The 13711-nt window shown below is 45.3% G+C and overlaps 1 protein-coding gene across 6 annotated transcripts in view; it reads right to left on the bottom strand.

The window, feature by feature from the left end:
• The window catches only part of MCF2L2 (MCF.2 cell line derived transforming sequence-like 2), a 319798-nt gene that overhangs the window by 269311 nt on the left and 36776 nt on the right, over positions 1–13711 (bottom strand). The gene's annotated exons all lie outside the window — the stretch shown is intronic.

The following is a 13711-nucleotide window of genomic DNA, read 5'->3' as shown; positions in this document are numbered from 1 at the left end:
TTAAAACATATTTGGGCAATGATCGTGTGTTGAAATCTCTTTCTAATAGTCGCTGGGACTGGGAGGCACATGCAGTGGCAACAAGTGCCATTCTGGAGTCCTACTCAAAGATTGTGGACGCATTAGAAAGTATAGCTGAAGACCAATCACAAAAGGGAGAAACTATATGAGAGGCAGAAAACATTGCAAAAAGATGCAAGAACCAGAGTTTGTATTCATGTTGACCATGTGGAATGAAATTTTACAACACAAGTCAAGCTCTCCAAGAAAAAGAATTGGATTTGAAAACATGTGCAGACCTCTGTCAATCATTAGCAGACCACTTACACACTTTGAGGAATGATTTTGAAAGATTTGAAGACATATCAAAAGACATATCACATATCCATCTGTGGGAGACACATATCTTAGTACAATACTCAGTTGATCAATATGTGAAAGATCAGGTGTAGAGTCGACAGATAAACTGAAGTACCCAGCAGTACTTATTTCATCCACGATAGCTGAACGAACTTTGTCATTCATTAGATCAATGAGTTCATCGCATATTGTCTTGGATAGGTATGATGGGTTGCCTGATACTAACTACAAAGAAGCCCAGTCCCGCAAGCAAAACAGGAAAAAACAAGCAAATGATAGCAGTGCAACAGAAACAGCACTGAATCCTAGAGACAAATTTCACATATCTACTTACTACGCTATAGTTGATACACTTGAAGCTCATATGAAGAGGAGAGGTGAAGTGTACAAAGTAGTATCAAGTAGATTTTCTTTTCTAAACGATAGGGACTTATCTGACGAACAATATTCACAAGGTTCCCAAAAGCTAGTTGACTCATACCCTGTTGACTTGAACATGAATCTCTGTACAGAAGTACAGCAGTTCCACTGTTATATGCACTCAAAGTTTAATGAAACAGGACAAATGAAATTCAGTCACATTGATCTTCCTGACACAATACTGAAAGATGGAATACAATGTGTATTTCCAAATGTAGAGATCGCACAATGTATTTTTCTAACATTGATGATTACTGACTGCTCCGCAGAACGCTCTTTTTCTCAGCTGAAAAGAATAAAAAACCCTCAGAGAACAACAATGTGTCAGGACGGACTTGATTCACTTTCCCTATCGTGTATGGAAGCAGTCATGCTTCGTTGAGTCAGCGTCGATGAACTTATCCAGAATTTTGCAATCAGAAAATCTAGAAAGAAGCTATTTTAATTTCAGCATACATTTAAGTTTTGTGTCATTTTGAAAAATAAAATTTTATTTTATGGTATAGTATTGTTTTTATTTTGAATTACATATGGGGGGGCACCATAATCTTTTCAGTGCTTAGGACCTCTAAAGGTCTTAATCCAGCCCTGGGGGGAGCTAATGGGGGGCTGCTGACGTATTACTGTGGCTCTTTGGCAATGTACATAGGTACATTCTGGCTCCTTCTCAGGCGCAAGTTCCCCCCCCGACTTATAGGGAAGAAAAAGAATAGCAGAAAAGGACAGCACCAGTACAAGTCCAGGAGCTATAAGGAGATCAGAGGATAATCCTAAATGTGAAGACGCAGTCATTAATTAAGGAACTCTGAATAACCTAATGATGAACACAATGCCTCCAACTCCAATTTGTCTCTTCTACAAATAAACGGCCATTTTTGCCATGTTGCAAAGTGGACTCACAGGGGGGTCCAGCTCTACAGAGCAGGAATGGAAATGCCAGCGTTACAGGAAGATCAGCCAAACAATACAGCACATATGGCAGGCCCGGAACCCAAAATTGGTGCAGTCAAATAATAATGGGAACGATAAATGGAAGCAGATAAAATGTGCTGGCTTTTCAATTTCTAATCTTCAAGAGCAACGTCCTTTACAGTTCTATGGAAGAAGGGGCCTTGAACAGACCCAGTTTCACTGCAGAGAGCAGCTGCAAGCAGATTATCTGCTTTTGATCTATAACTGTTTCAACACAATATTCTCCACTTCCTGATTGCATGCCATATATTTTCAAATGCAACAAGTTTCCAAAGTTTGCACGCCAGCTGTGAAGTGTGGTGTTACCAACGCCTGTGATATTATTGTGAGTCTTGCAATATTTGGTGAATTTCTTTAAATACCCAGCTGCTGGAGTCAGGCAACTACAGGAGAATCTCAACTTTCATTTAAAAATGAAAAAGTTTCTCTTTCCCGTTTTGTGGAGAAAAAGCTTGAAAATGTGAACCCTAAAAGACTCAAAAACCAGGAAGCAAATTAAAAGAACCCCAAATCTATCTTTTTTTTTTTTTAAAGTCTCAGGATTTTTAAGCCAATTTCATGATGTTTCAGGACCCGAGTCATGATTTTTGAACAACTGGGGTTGGCAATGCAGAATTTGAGACGAGCTGGTAGAGTTCATTAGCACGTTTATAGGCAGGATGCAGCTACCAGCGTTTTCAGCTATTTTGTGCCTTTCATTGCATCAGGGGGGCTGGAACAATGTGTATAGTGGGGGCGCTGAGAGCCATTGAACCAAACTGTAAACCCTGTATGTGATGGAAGCCACTTCAAGCCAGGGGGTGCAGCAGCACCCCCAGTTCCAGCACCTATGTATTCCATGCTCTCAAGCACTGTATTACGATGCTTATTAACATTGGTACATACCTCTGGTGAGACAGGAAAGTATTAGTCCCATTTTACAGATGGGGAAATGGAGACAAAGCAAATTTTAGTGACTTGCCCAAAAAACAGAGTTAAGCAAGTGGAGGGAAAGGGCTTCCTGCACACAAAAGCCCACATACCATCGGGTTTGTCCCAGATTTCAGACTGCAATACTGCAGTGTGACAGTGTTTCCTAGTGGTTAGAGCACAGCGCTGGGAATCAGGACATCTGGGATGAAACCCTAACTTCACTGAAGTCAGTGGGAGTTTTGTCATTGACTTCAACATGCCCAAGATTCCGCCCCTGGTTTCTACTCCCAGCACTGCCACTAAGAGTCTACATCACTTTGGGCAAGTTAACCAAGCTCTCTGCCTCAGTTTCCCCATCTGTAAAATGGGAACAATGCTGCTTACCCAGCTCACATGAGTGTTATGCAGCTTAAATAATAAAAGTGCTTTACAAGTTTTAATCCTCTGATAAAGTGCATTATAACTACAGATTACATTGTTAAAATCTGTGACTTCTATACCCTTGTAGCAATTGTAACTAGGCTGCATCAGGCTATTTCACGGGAAGCAAGTTCCAAAGCGGGCCAGACCTCAACTGAGAATGCTCTGCTACTAGTCCTGGATAACTGCTCTCCAAAAAGACACCCCTATGGATCTCAGCTGCCCTGATAGAATATAGGAGAGAAGCTCTGCTCCCTACAGATCTTCTCACTATAGTCTTTCAGCCTGTAGTTTCCAAGTCACAGTCCCCAGCACAAGGGGGCCCCAATCCTGATTGGGCCCCTGGGCACCACCATACTATTAACAGACAAATAGATACTAAACACCAACCAACCAGAAGAAGGTAGGTGAAGCTGTTTCTCCTTCCTTTCCATCTAACTGTTCTCTATGCCATTGTTTGGAGAGGATCCGAAGCCACCACCTTTGTGTCTGAAATTCCCTTAAGTGTGGAACTAGAGGAGAAGGCCCAATGGGTTGTTGAACTTTGGATCTAGACCCAAACCTCAAATTTTGGAGGCATTTGAAACCAGGTTGTTTGGTTGTCACCTAATACACTCACTGGTTTAAATCAGGCACACTAATTTAAAACAAGAACCACTTTATGTGACTTATACTCTTTTGATATCTGCTTCCAGCACATGGTGGCTGATGGGTATTTTTATATGAAAAATAAAACAGGAGAATAACCAGGGGCTTAGAATGGTCAGCATTTGCATTAGCAAAATGAGAAAAGGAACATAAAGAGCGCTGGTGAGTTAAGGTTTTCTTTACATTTTTTCCTCCCTGATCAGGCTCTTCCCACAATCTCTGTGGAGCAGAATGCTCTGCCACAATGATCAGCCATTGGACAGCTAACAATGTTGACATTTAAATTAGCATCATTCTGCTTCAGAGTTAACACACCATAGGAATTTCACAACTGCAAGGGCAAGAATTATTTTTAAAAACATAAAAACTTAAATTCTGCAGAAAGTAACAAGGACATTGGAAAAAGCTGGAGTGGTGCTCAGAATAGTGCCAAGTCTTCTGAAAAATAATAGATTCCCAGTTAAGCAACCACACCAAAATTTAACTCTTGGGTTCTAACAATTACTGATAAGGGACACTAAATAAGGATGTCTGTCATGTTTCCTTTAAGAAAAATCAAAAAGTACTGAGCACTTGAAACTACAAGTGTGAGCTGTGGGTACTCAGTACCTCTAATAAACAAGCCCTGGTATTACAAAGCCGACAGCCCATTCACTTTTTTGCCACTTGATCCTACCCAAAAGCATTTTGGAACTAGCTTAAGTTCTGCCCTTGTACCATTTACATAGTCGGCCTGCATATATAGACTAAAAGTAAATTACTTTGCCTTGTACCTTAAATGTGCATTCTTTTTCTAGCAACACACATTGAGGGGGAGTGAAATGCTATCCCTAACTCACACAAGTCTGAATCATACAGAACATGGGAGCAAGGACAGTTTCGGCTAGATTCATTTCCGGCATAAGCCCATTGGGGTCAAAAGCATCACATTGCAGAAGGAAAGAAGAGGGCCAAATTCTAATTTAAGACCCAGTCTTGCACCCCCTTCACTCACAAACCTCCCGTTGATTTCAATGAGAGTTTTGCATGCACAGGCCATTCGCATGGAGTCCCTAATATATGGTTTATCATCTTATTTACATCTTGCAGGATGTCAAATATCTATTTATGTGGATTTCAAATACTTCGTATAACCTGCAAATGTTGGGTTAAGTGACAGTCTGTCACACTCTTACAAAATCTGCTGTTGAAGTCAGTTCAGGTAGAATAAAATCAGAATCTGGCCTGTTCTCTTAATTATTGACAACTAGCTCCTAGCATTAGGAGAAGATTAAAATGCCCTTTCAAGGATACTGGAGATTTCTTTGCAAATCTGATAACAATTTAACACGGACACAACCAAACAATGATGATCTCACTTTCAAAGAAATGGTACATACCTTTCCTCGCCATGCACTCAAGTTTAACGCACATCTTTAGGAAATCATAGTAGGATCTCATTTCTCCTTCCGTTATTCGGACAACAGCGAAGGGCACGCTCCTGAGCACCTGTTGCCCGCATCGCTTACACCAAGAAGCCATTGACAGAGTCAAGAAGAATCTCGCGGCCAGAAATGTGCTCTGTTTCTCTGCCAGTATCCAGCTTTGCTCATAGGCTTTCAATCTTAGCTGGTGACTTATCCCACTTAAGTTCATTCAAGGTCATCGTAACACGAAAGCTCAGTGGCAACTGGCTGATAGGCCAGTTTTATAGGCTTATTGACTGCGTTTGCTTCTCCCCCACTCACCTTCAATATCAATTTACTTTACTCTCTCATTTAAAAATAAAGAGGCGAACCTAGGCACAGCCCATGCCTTGAATGGCTTCCTTATTATTAATTTATAGTGATTACAAATTAGAATGGGAAGGCAGTAATGCAATTATAGTATTACAAGCATCTCTTAAATGAGTGTCAAACACTATCTCTAATAATTTTGCTTCAAGAGCATTTCTATTTACTAGTGTGCAACAAAACCGGAGATCACTAAAGTGGAAAAAAATTTTAAAACCTGCATTTACTTGTCACCGTTGACCCTGTTTTATTTGCTTTTACATTTAATTCAGCTTGGACAATGGAAACAGACAGCCCTGGAAAGTGGCTCGAATAATTTCAATTATGTATTTGTAGCATGGAGCAATTAGAGGCCCCAACCAAGCCCAGAGAGCCCTGTTTTAACAACACATCGTAAGAGACAGCCCCTGTCCTGAAGAGCTTACAATCTAAATGAACGTAGACTGGCAAAGAGGCAGGCGGGAGAAAGGAAGCATTATCGGGCTATAATCTCTGCTGGTGCAAATCGGTATAGCTCTGATCAAGAGTGAAAAATCAGGTCTGAATACGGACTCAGGAGCGTCGCTTTAGGCCTCTGTTTTTGAAGATCCCAGCGGTTTGCCATCAGTCCTCTCTAAGGCAATGCTGGGGGTGAAGGGGATGATGGGACTTGACTGAGGTACTTTGGCGTTGGTGGACCGTATAGAGGCAATGAGTCCTGAGGAGGGATTTGAACGTGAAGGTGGTCAGGGCCGACGCACCGGGATCGGAAGGTCACTCCATGGATGGGGGGCACCGTGGAAGGGGGCACAAAGATGGGAGCAGGATAGCGAGACTGGCACTGGGGATGAGGAGGCTGGGGGCATTGGGGAGCCTAATAAATAAGATCCAAGGAGTCAGCCAGAGCCCGGCAGCGCAGGGCCTCGAGAGCAAAGTTTAAATTTGACAGAGCGCCCAAAGGAGTTGGTGCGGTCTAACAATCGATGCACCAGGAGACCAGAAAGGAAATGGCTGCAGTAACTGAGGGTATGTCTAGACTGAAGTTGTAATTTCCACCTGGGGGAGACGTACATGCGCTAGCTAGCTCTGATTGAGCTAACACACTAAAGACCGCAGTGTCGTCACTGCGGGGTGGCCGGTGGGACAGGCTAACTGCCCGAGTACATACTTGCAGCCTTGGACAGGATTGCACGCGGGGGGCTACCCTATTTTTAGTTCGATTAGAGCTAGCGCACCTATGTCTACACGAGCTGGAAACGACACCTTCAGCTGCCGGGCAGCCATACCTTGAGGGGAGAGATAACCAGCACTGGTGGCTAGAACCCAGAACTAGGAGTAAGGAGATCTGTTCCCCATTCCTGGCGTGGGCAGAAAGCAAGTCACTTAACCACTCTGCATGTCTGCGTCCTACCCCCACCCCCTGTACAATGGGGATAATGCTTCACAGGGGCGTTGAGAGGCTTAGTTAATGTTCCACTTGGAGCATCTCACATGGAAGCTCCTAGGAGAGTGCAAAGTATTTAATAGATGGGAAACAGGCATGGAGAGGTACAGGGAGTTGCTCAGCATCACACCATACGACGGGGGAAGAGCTCAGAATAGAACCCAGAAATCTTGGCTCCTAGTCCCGTTTCAGCCCCCACACAGCATTGCCTCCCCCCACAGCGCTCCAGCTGCCCTTCCACACACAGGGATAACATGCTGCGTAGTTTGTACACCCAGCTACTCTGCCTGCACACGCATGCTGCGCCTCTAAGATACCCCTCGATGCACATCTCTATCCCGGAGGGCAGGGTCCAGTACTCCGAGCCAAACTGCCCTCCCAGGTCTGCAATCCTCAGCTCAGTTATCCTGCTCTCCCCACCGAGGTCAGTGAGAGTGCACAGTCCCAAAGTGGGGTAACTCCATGCAGCTCTGCAGTGCATGGGAATGTGACTGCCAGCGCGGGGGAGGGAGTATGCAATAGCTGTAAATCCACGGAGCATATCAAACCACAGCGCACAGCAAACATTTTGAAAGATTTTAATCCTAAACCTTCCCCAGGAAATACTGATCCTTCCTGTTATTAATGCCCATCGCTGCTGATCCCCTGAGATATTACCATTGCTTCCCTTCCGCCCCCAGTTCCAAATAAAAATAGCCACAGGCTGATTGCATCTACTATGCATTTAGCAATGGGATTCATAAAGCAGCTGTGGCATCCTTGGGGGATGGAAAGGCTGCTATATTTCAATGGGTTACCTGGGACGCGGCAGGCCTGGGTTCTATATTTTACAGGCAGATCAACTTTGTTTTGTAAGCAGCTGAGCTGGATTCTCCAGCACAGGCAAGTGCCTCAAGGGTAGAGCCAGTATCATCTACTGGTTAAAGCACAGCAGTGGGAGGCAGAACTCCTGGATTCTTTCCCCAGATTGGCTGCTGGCTTGCTGCGTGAACTTGGGCAAGTCACTTTCCCTCTCTGTGCCTCGTTTTCCCCATCTCTTAAAGGGCGCTAATTCTCACCTACCTCCCCAGGAATGCTTTGAGGCGGTTAATATTTGTAAAATGCTTCAAGATCCTCCAATCACAGGTGCAGAGTAAGCACTGTCCTAAGTGCTACTATACAGGACAGTTCTCCCCAAGACAGAGACTGAATCAGCTGGTCTAAATGCTTATTCAATAGTCTGTTGCCACCCCCCTCCAAGCAACGTCAGCCCTTCCAGTCCACAGCAATGGTGCACAGCACATCCTTCTAGCAGTAGAAGTTAGGTGAGCTGCTCCCCAAGACTGCCTGTGTTTCCAGAGACGTGAATAGTTTCACTGTGTCAATACATCCAGCCCAAATGCTGCCCTTGTCTTTCACAGAGCACCTGGCTTACAGCATGTTGAGCTGTTCTCTTGGCCTCCAGGAGCAATGCCTTTCATCACAGCTCCCTGTTCTAACAGATTCTGTTTTACACTGCAGGATCCCCCAAGCACATCACAAGCCCTCACCCCCCGTGCCCAAACACTGATCCCCCTCCCGCCCTCCGAAACCCTCTGTCTCAGCCTGCAGCACCCTCCTACACCCCAAATCCCTCATACCCAGCCCCACCCCAGAGCCCGCACCTCCAGCAGGAGCCCTGAGCCTCCCTCCCCCACACCCTAGCCCCCTCCCCCATCCTGAACTCCTCGTTTCTGACCCCAGAGCCCGCACTCCCAGCCAGAGCCTTCACCCCCTCCTGCACCCCCAACCTCAATTTTGTGCGCACTCATGCCCCGCCATACCATTTCCACACCCAGATGTGGCCCTCAGACCAAAAAGTTTGCCCGCCCCTGTTCTCACTGAAAGCACATTGCTCTTTGCATATGGACGAACATAGTAACTGAAATAGATAGTATAGCTACGTAGACAGATATGCATATATTTACTTGGATTCAGATCACTTTTATAGATGCCACGAAATGGGCAGGACACCTACACTTAAATCCTTGAAAAACTAATGATGAGCATGCTTTCTGCTCCTGAACTGCTGATATTACCTAGCAACAGCATAATCCAGATCCAGGCTGCTTTGGCTCTGAACAAAGAAGTAACCATCGGCAAGGAAGCCTTGTCAGTAAACTAAATATCTTGGGCCAGATCCTCAGATGGTGTCAATGGAAATCACTCCAATGATTTCAATGGAATTACACCAGTTTACAAGAGACTCCTCTTTAACTTGCATGAAATGACAGTTCTCGTTACACCATTACATAGACTAGGGACCAAATAGCTAGGCAGCAGTTCTGCAGAGAAGGGCCTAGGGGTGACAGTGGATGAGAAGCTGGATATGAGTCAACAGTGTGCCCTTGTTGCCAAGAAGGCCAATGGCATTTTGGGGTGTATAAGTAGGGGCATTGCCAGCAGATCGAGAGACATGATCGTTCCCCTCTATTCGACATTGGTGAGGCCTCATCTGGAGTACTGTGTCCAGTTTTGGGCCCCACACTACAAGAAGGATGTGGATAAATTGGAGAGAGTCCAGCGAAGGGCAACAAAAATGATTAGGGGACTGGAACACATGACTTATGAGGAGAGGCTGAGGGAACTGAGATTGTTTAGTCTACAGAAGAGAAGAATGAGGGGGGATTTGATAGCTGCTTTTAACTACCTGAAAGGTGGATCCAAAGAGGATGGATCTAGACTGTTCTCAGTGATAGCAGATGACAGGACAAGGAGTAATGGTCTCAAGTTGCAGTGGGGGAGGTTTAGATTGGATATTAGGAAAAACTTTTTCACTAGGAGGGTGGTGAAACACTGGAATGCGTTACCTAGGGAGGTGGTGGAATCCCCTTCCTTAGAAGTTTTTAAGGTCAGGCTTGACAAAGCCCTGACTGGGATGATTTAGTTGGGATTGGTCCTGCTCTGGGCAGGGGGTTGGACTAGATGGCCTCCAGAGGTCCCTTTCAACTCTGTTATTCTATGATTCATTGTATCAGAGATTGTATAATTACTGCACCAGCTAAGCTTCGGTGCATCTACACTGAAGGGGCTGCTGCACCAGTTTCACATGGTCCATTTTTAAGTCAGTTGAGTTAAGCACTTTTTAAGTACAGACAAGCCCCACATCTCCTCTCCAGAAATGGATCTCGCTTACATCCCTGTCCTGGTACCACAAGCTGAGTCGCCATGAGTTAGCTTAGTTGTCAAGCAACGAGTGTTTCAGGTCTCAACTGTATCCCCGTCGTCCTCGTGGATTACAACTGCTGTGAAAAGTTGAGCCTTGTGGGGTTTGGCAGCAGCAGCGGGGTCTGCAGTTGATTGGATCTGCCTTCTGCTGCACATATAAGTGAGGTGGCAAGACAACACTGTTAAGTGCTCCACGGTCAGAACTTATCCTTCCCCACGTTAATTAAAACAATTGGAGGGGAGGTCGGTTTTCAATTTCTCATCTCCAAATCAAGCCTTGCCAAAACCTGCATGGAAATGTACTAGCCTAGGCACAACGCAGACTCCCGCACCCCTTACCAGAATCAGAATTGTGATAATTATGTACATCAACTAATGATATTTTCCTCAGGGATAAAGACAAAAACAACTCATTCCCTCTGCCCAGGCAAGTCTATAAACAAACAAATCTAAGCCCATTGTAGATATTAACAAAGGAGATTTATTTATATGGAAGCCAAGGAAATTCCTGTTCCATCCTTTTAAATAGTTCCCTGGCTCCAAGCAGTCCTATGTATTTTCCTCCATTTTCTATATGCAATAATTCTAACAGCAGATAAATACTGTTTGTTAGGAGAGGCTGTTCACCTCGAGCTGTAACTTGATCAGGGACTTCTTCTCTGATCTTCCCCACCCCAGGAATCTGTTCAATTATTGGTCATTTTAAAAGCCTGACATAGCCATGCCTTTTCACAGTACAAACAATACTTCTCACTAGTACAAAACCCTAAGAAAGATGGGGTAGATCAGGGCGGTCCGTTAAAAACCAAAACTCTCCCCTTTTTCGATTACATTCTATTGATTAATAGCTAGTACAAATGTAAAACAAACTTGGATCTTCTTTTTATTTAAAAGCAAACTGTAATTGTCACCCCGTGTTTTACAATCACCACAGCTGACAAAGGGAAGACTGGAAAGCTGCTGGCATTAGGACTTTTGGGCAGCACTGTTTGGGTCTCCCTGCTTTGCACTCCAGTGTATAACTGCTGGAATTGCTGCCTTCTACTCCAGCACCATATGTTAGGCTCTGAAATCCCATTACATGGATTTGCTCAAAGAGATTATCACTGACAGGCAAAACATTTTTTGGTCAGCTGCAGTGATCGGAATATGGAACCCCATCAGAATTCTCCTTGCATGGGCTGCCGCAGGCTGGGGTGAGGGAGACTGAAGGCCGCCTAGCCAGAAAGAAAAGATCTAGAACTCTGAACGGCCGTATTTGTAAAATACACCACCAGCGGACTAACGAAGTGGCTGGAAGCCGGGAATTGAGTGGAATGCATGCCAGGTGAGCAGAGAGGTCACCGCAGCCTGCAGAGGGTTTATTTTGCTTGGGTTTCTTGACCTCTATGTTTGAGTGCGTGTGGATGAGTGCGCACGGCAAATCTGCATGTCCTACTTGGCATCCACTAGCGAGATAAGCAACAGATGCCTAAGATTACCAGCCTTGTAGGTAGCACAAAGATAAAATGCCAATAGCTCGGGGGTTTAGTCTTGGCTGCAAAGTTATCATCCTTTTCTATTGGGGCAGAGCCTAGAGGATCCAATTGTGCCCCATTGTGCTAGGTGCGGTACACATTTAATGAAAAGAGGGCTCCCAAAGTGCTTAGGGGCTGAGTATAAGCTCGGAAACGACAAGTGGGTAAAAACAACCAGATGAGGATGGAGCACAGGGTAAGAGGGAGACTTACGACTAGCGAAGCAAGCAGGGGACACAACGTACTAGCTCCATAAGCATGGTCATTGCTAATTACTCAAAATACCTTGATATGGCCCAGACTCCATTGCAGGGACTGGGAATTTTATTTTCGAACACTGACGGAGTCGCTAGAGACCCCAGGTCCTTGTCTGAGGAGCTGAAAGGAGCAGGATTGCACTTGGCCCTGGCGCACTTCCACTGACTCACTGGGTAGCCTTGCGCCTGTCACTTAGTCTCGCTGTACCTGTTTCCCCATGTGGAAAAAGGGGAGGATACTCACCCCATTAGATCACATATGGGGCAACAGACTAAGGACTAGCAAACAGATGTTCCTGGCTTCCAGTCCTGTGATCCAGTCACTGAGTCACAACATCTCCTGTGATCTAGAAATGTATGTGGCCACAGCTGTGCAGAATTTGCCCGGTTTAGCTCAGGAAACAGGAATTAGCCCTGGCTTCCAAGCTTAGTTTTGCTTTTCAGGCTTAGGGGGAAAAAAAAAAAGGTTATCAAAAGCAAATCATGCACTGCCAACGTATGTGCAGCCCACACGGAGGGCTGAATATAGGCATGAGTCGCAGCTAGGTCTGGCCACTCAGATACTGACTGTACAAGTGCTAGGAGAAACTCATCTGTATTTGAGTCCCTGTGACTACCCCCTCCGCAGAACGATGTTTCTGACCTAGGGAGGTTTGAGGCAGGATTACAGTCTATATTATTGTAGCACTTATGAGCCCTAGTCCTCTTCAAGTGTCCTGTGATTTAGAGAAACTGGTAATACATGGAGATTTCTGCCTCTTCATTTCTGAAGTTCATTTCCTTCACTTTAAAGAGGGAAGATCTGAAGCACCTCGGTATCTATCTATCTTAGGGACATATACGGCCCATATAAGCACAGCATTCAAGGGCCCCACCATCTTTAACATATGTCTGCCAACCACACCCCTGTGAAGTGGGGCAGTGCTCTATCCCCATTGTACAGATGGGAAACTAAGGCACAGAGAGGCTAAGTGACTTGCCCAGGGTCACACAGGAAGTATGTGGCAGAGGAGGGAATTGAATCCAGGTCGGCCGAGTCCCAAGCTAGCACCCTCACCCACTGCACCATCTTCCCTTCAGTCCATCTTCCCCGCTCCACCACTGTGGAGTGGCAGCAGTACTTAGGAGCTCATCAGGACCATCACCATGCCTTTCCTCCCTCACTGTGCTCAGAAACCAGGTAGCCCCCAAGCTCCGTGCACTTCTTGATGGGAGCACCCTTTTTTGTGCGGGAGGAAGATTCAAGAAATGATTAAGCAATGTTATGGATAAGAATAGCCATGGCAGGAGGAAATTGGAAGGGCTATTAATACTCATGCTTCAGGACATGCACTGGGGTCAGGAAGAAACATCCCCTCAAGGTGCAATCACAGTAGGTGCACCTGGGGTGTTTTATTACCATTTCTACAGTATCCACTATTGGTCATTGTATGAGCCAAGGCTCATCGCTAGATGGACCACTGACCTCCTCCTCTTGGGAGCATCAGCATCACCATATGTGTCCAGTCTGCAATAAGGACCACACAATTCCCTTCAGTACTCAAAGAGAAAAGGAAACCCTCTAGCCATTTGTAAACATCCAGCCTCCAGCTGATCCAACTCTGCTGCTGTCAGTAAGCAGGCATGCATCTTAGGTATCCCTTTTCTATACTATGCAACAAGTATGCGTCTCTTGGTAAAGAGAGAACTGTGGACAGAACAGATACAGAACCATGTATATCAAAGAGGAATAACTCCCCAAATCCAGAGAGTGTTCCCACCACAGGTCTTCGCTCCATACAGCTCTGGGACCCTCCCACCTCGTGGGATCCCAGAGCCTGGGCT

The sequence above is a fragment of the Lepidochelys kempii genome, chromosome 9 (genome assembly GCF_965140265.1).
Source record: "Lepidochelys kempii isolate rLepKem1 chromosome 9, rLepKem1.hap2, whole genome shotgun sequence".
NCBI lineage: Eukaryota > Metazoa > Chordata > Testudines > Cheloniidae > Lepidochelys > Lepidochelys kempii.
This window is presented reverse-complemented; position numbering and strand designations above follow the sequence as displayed.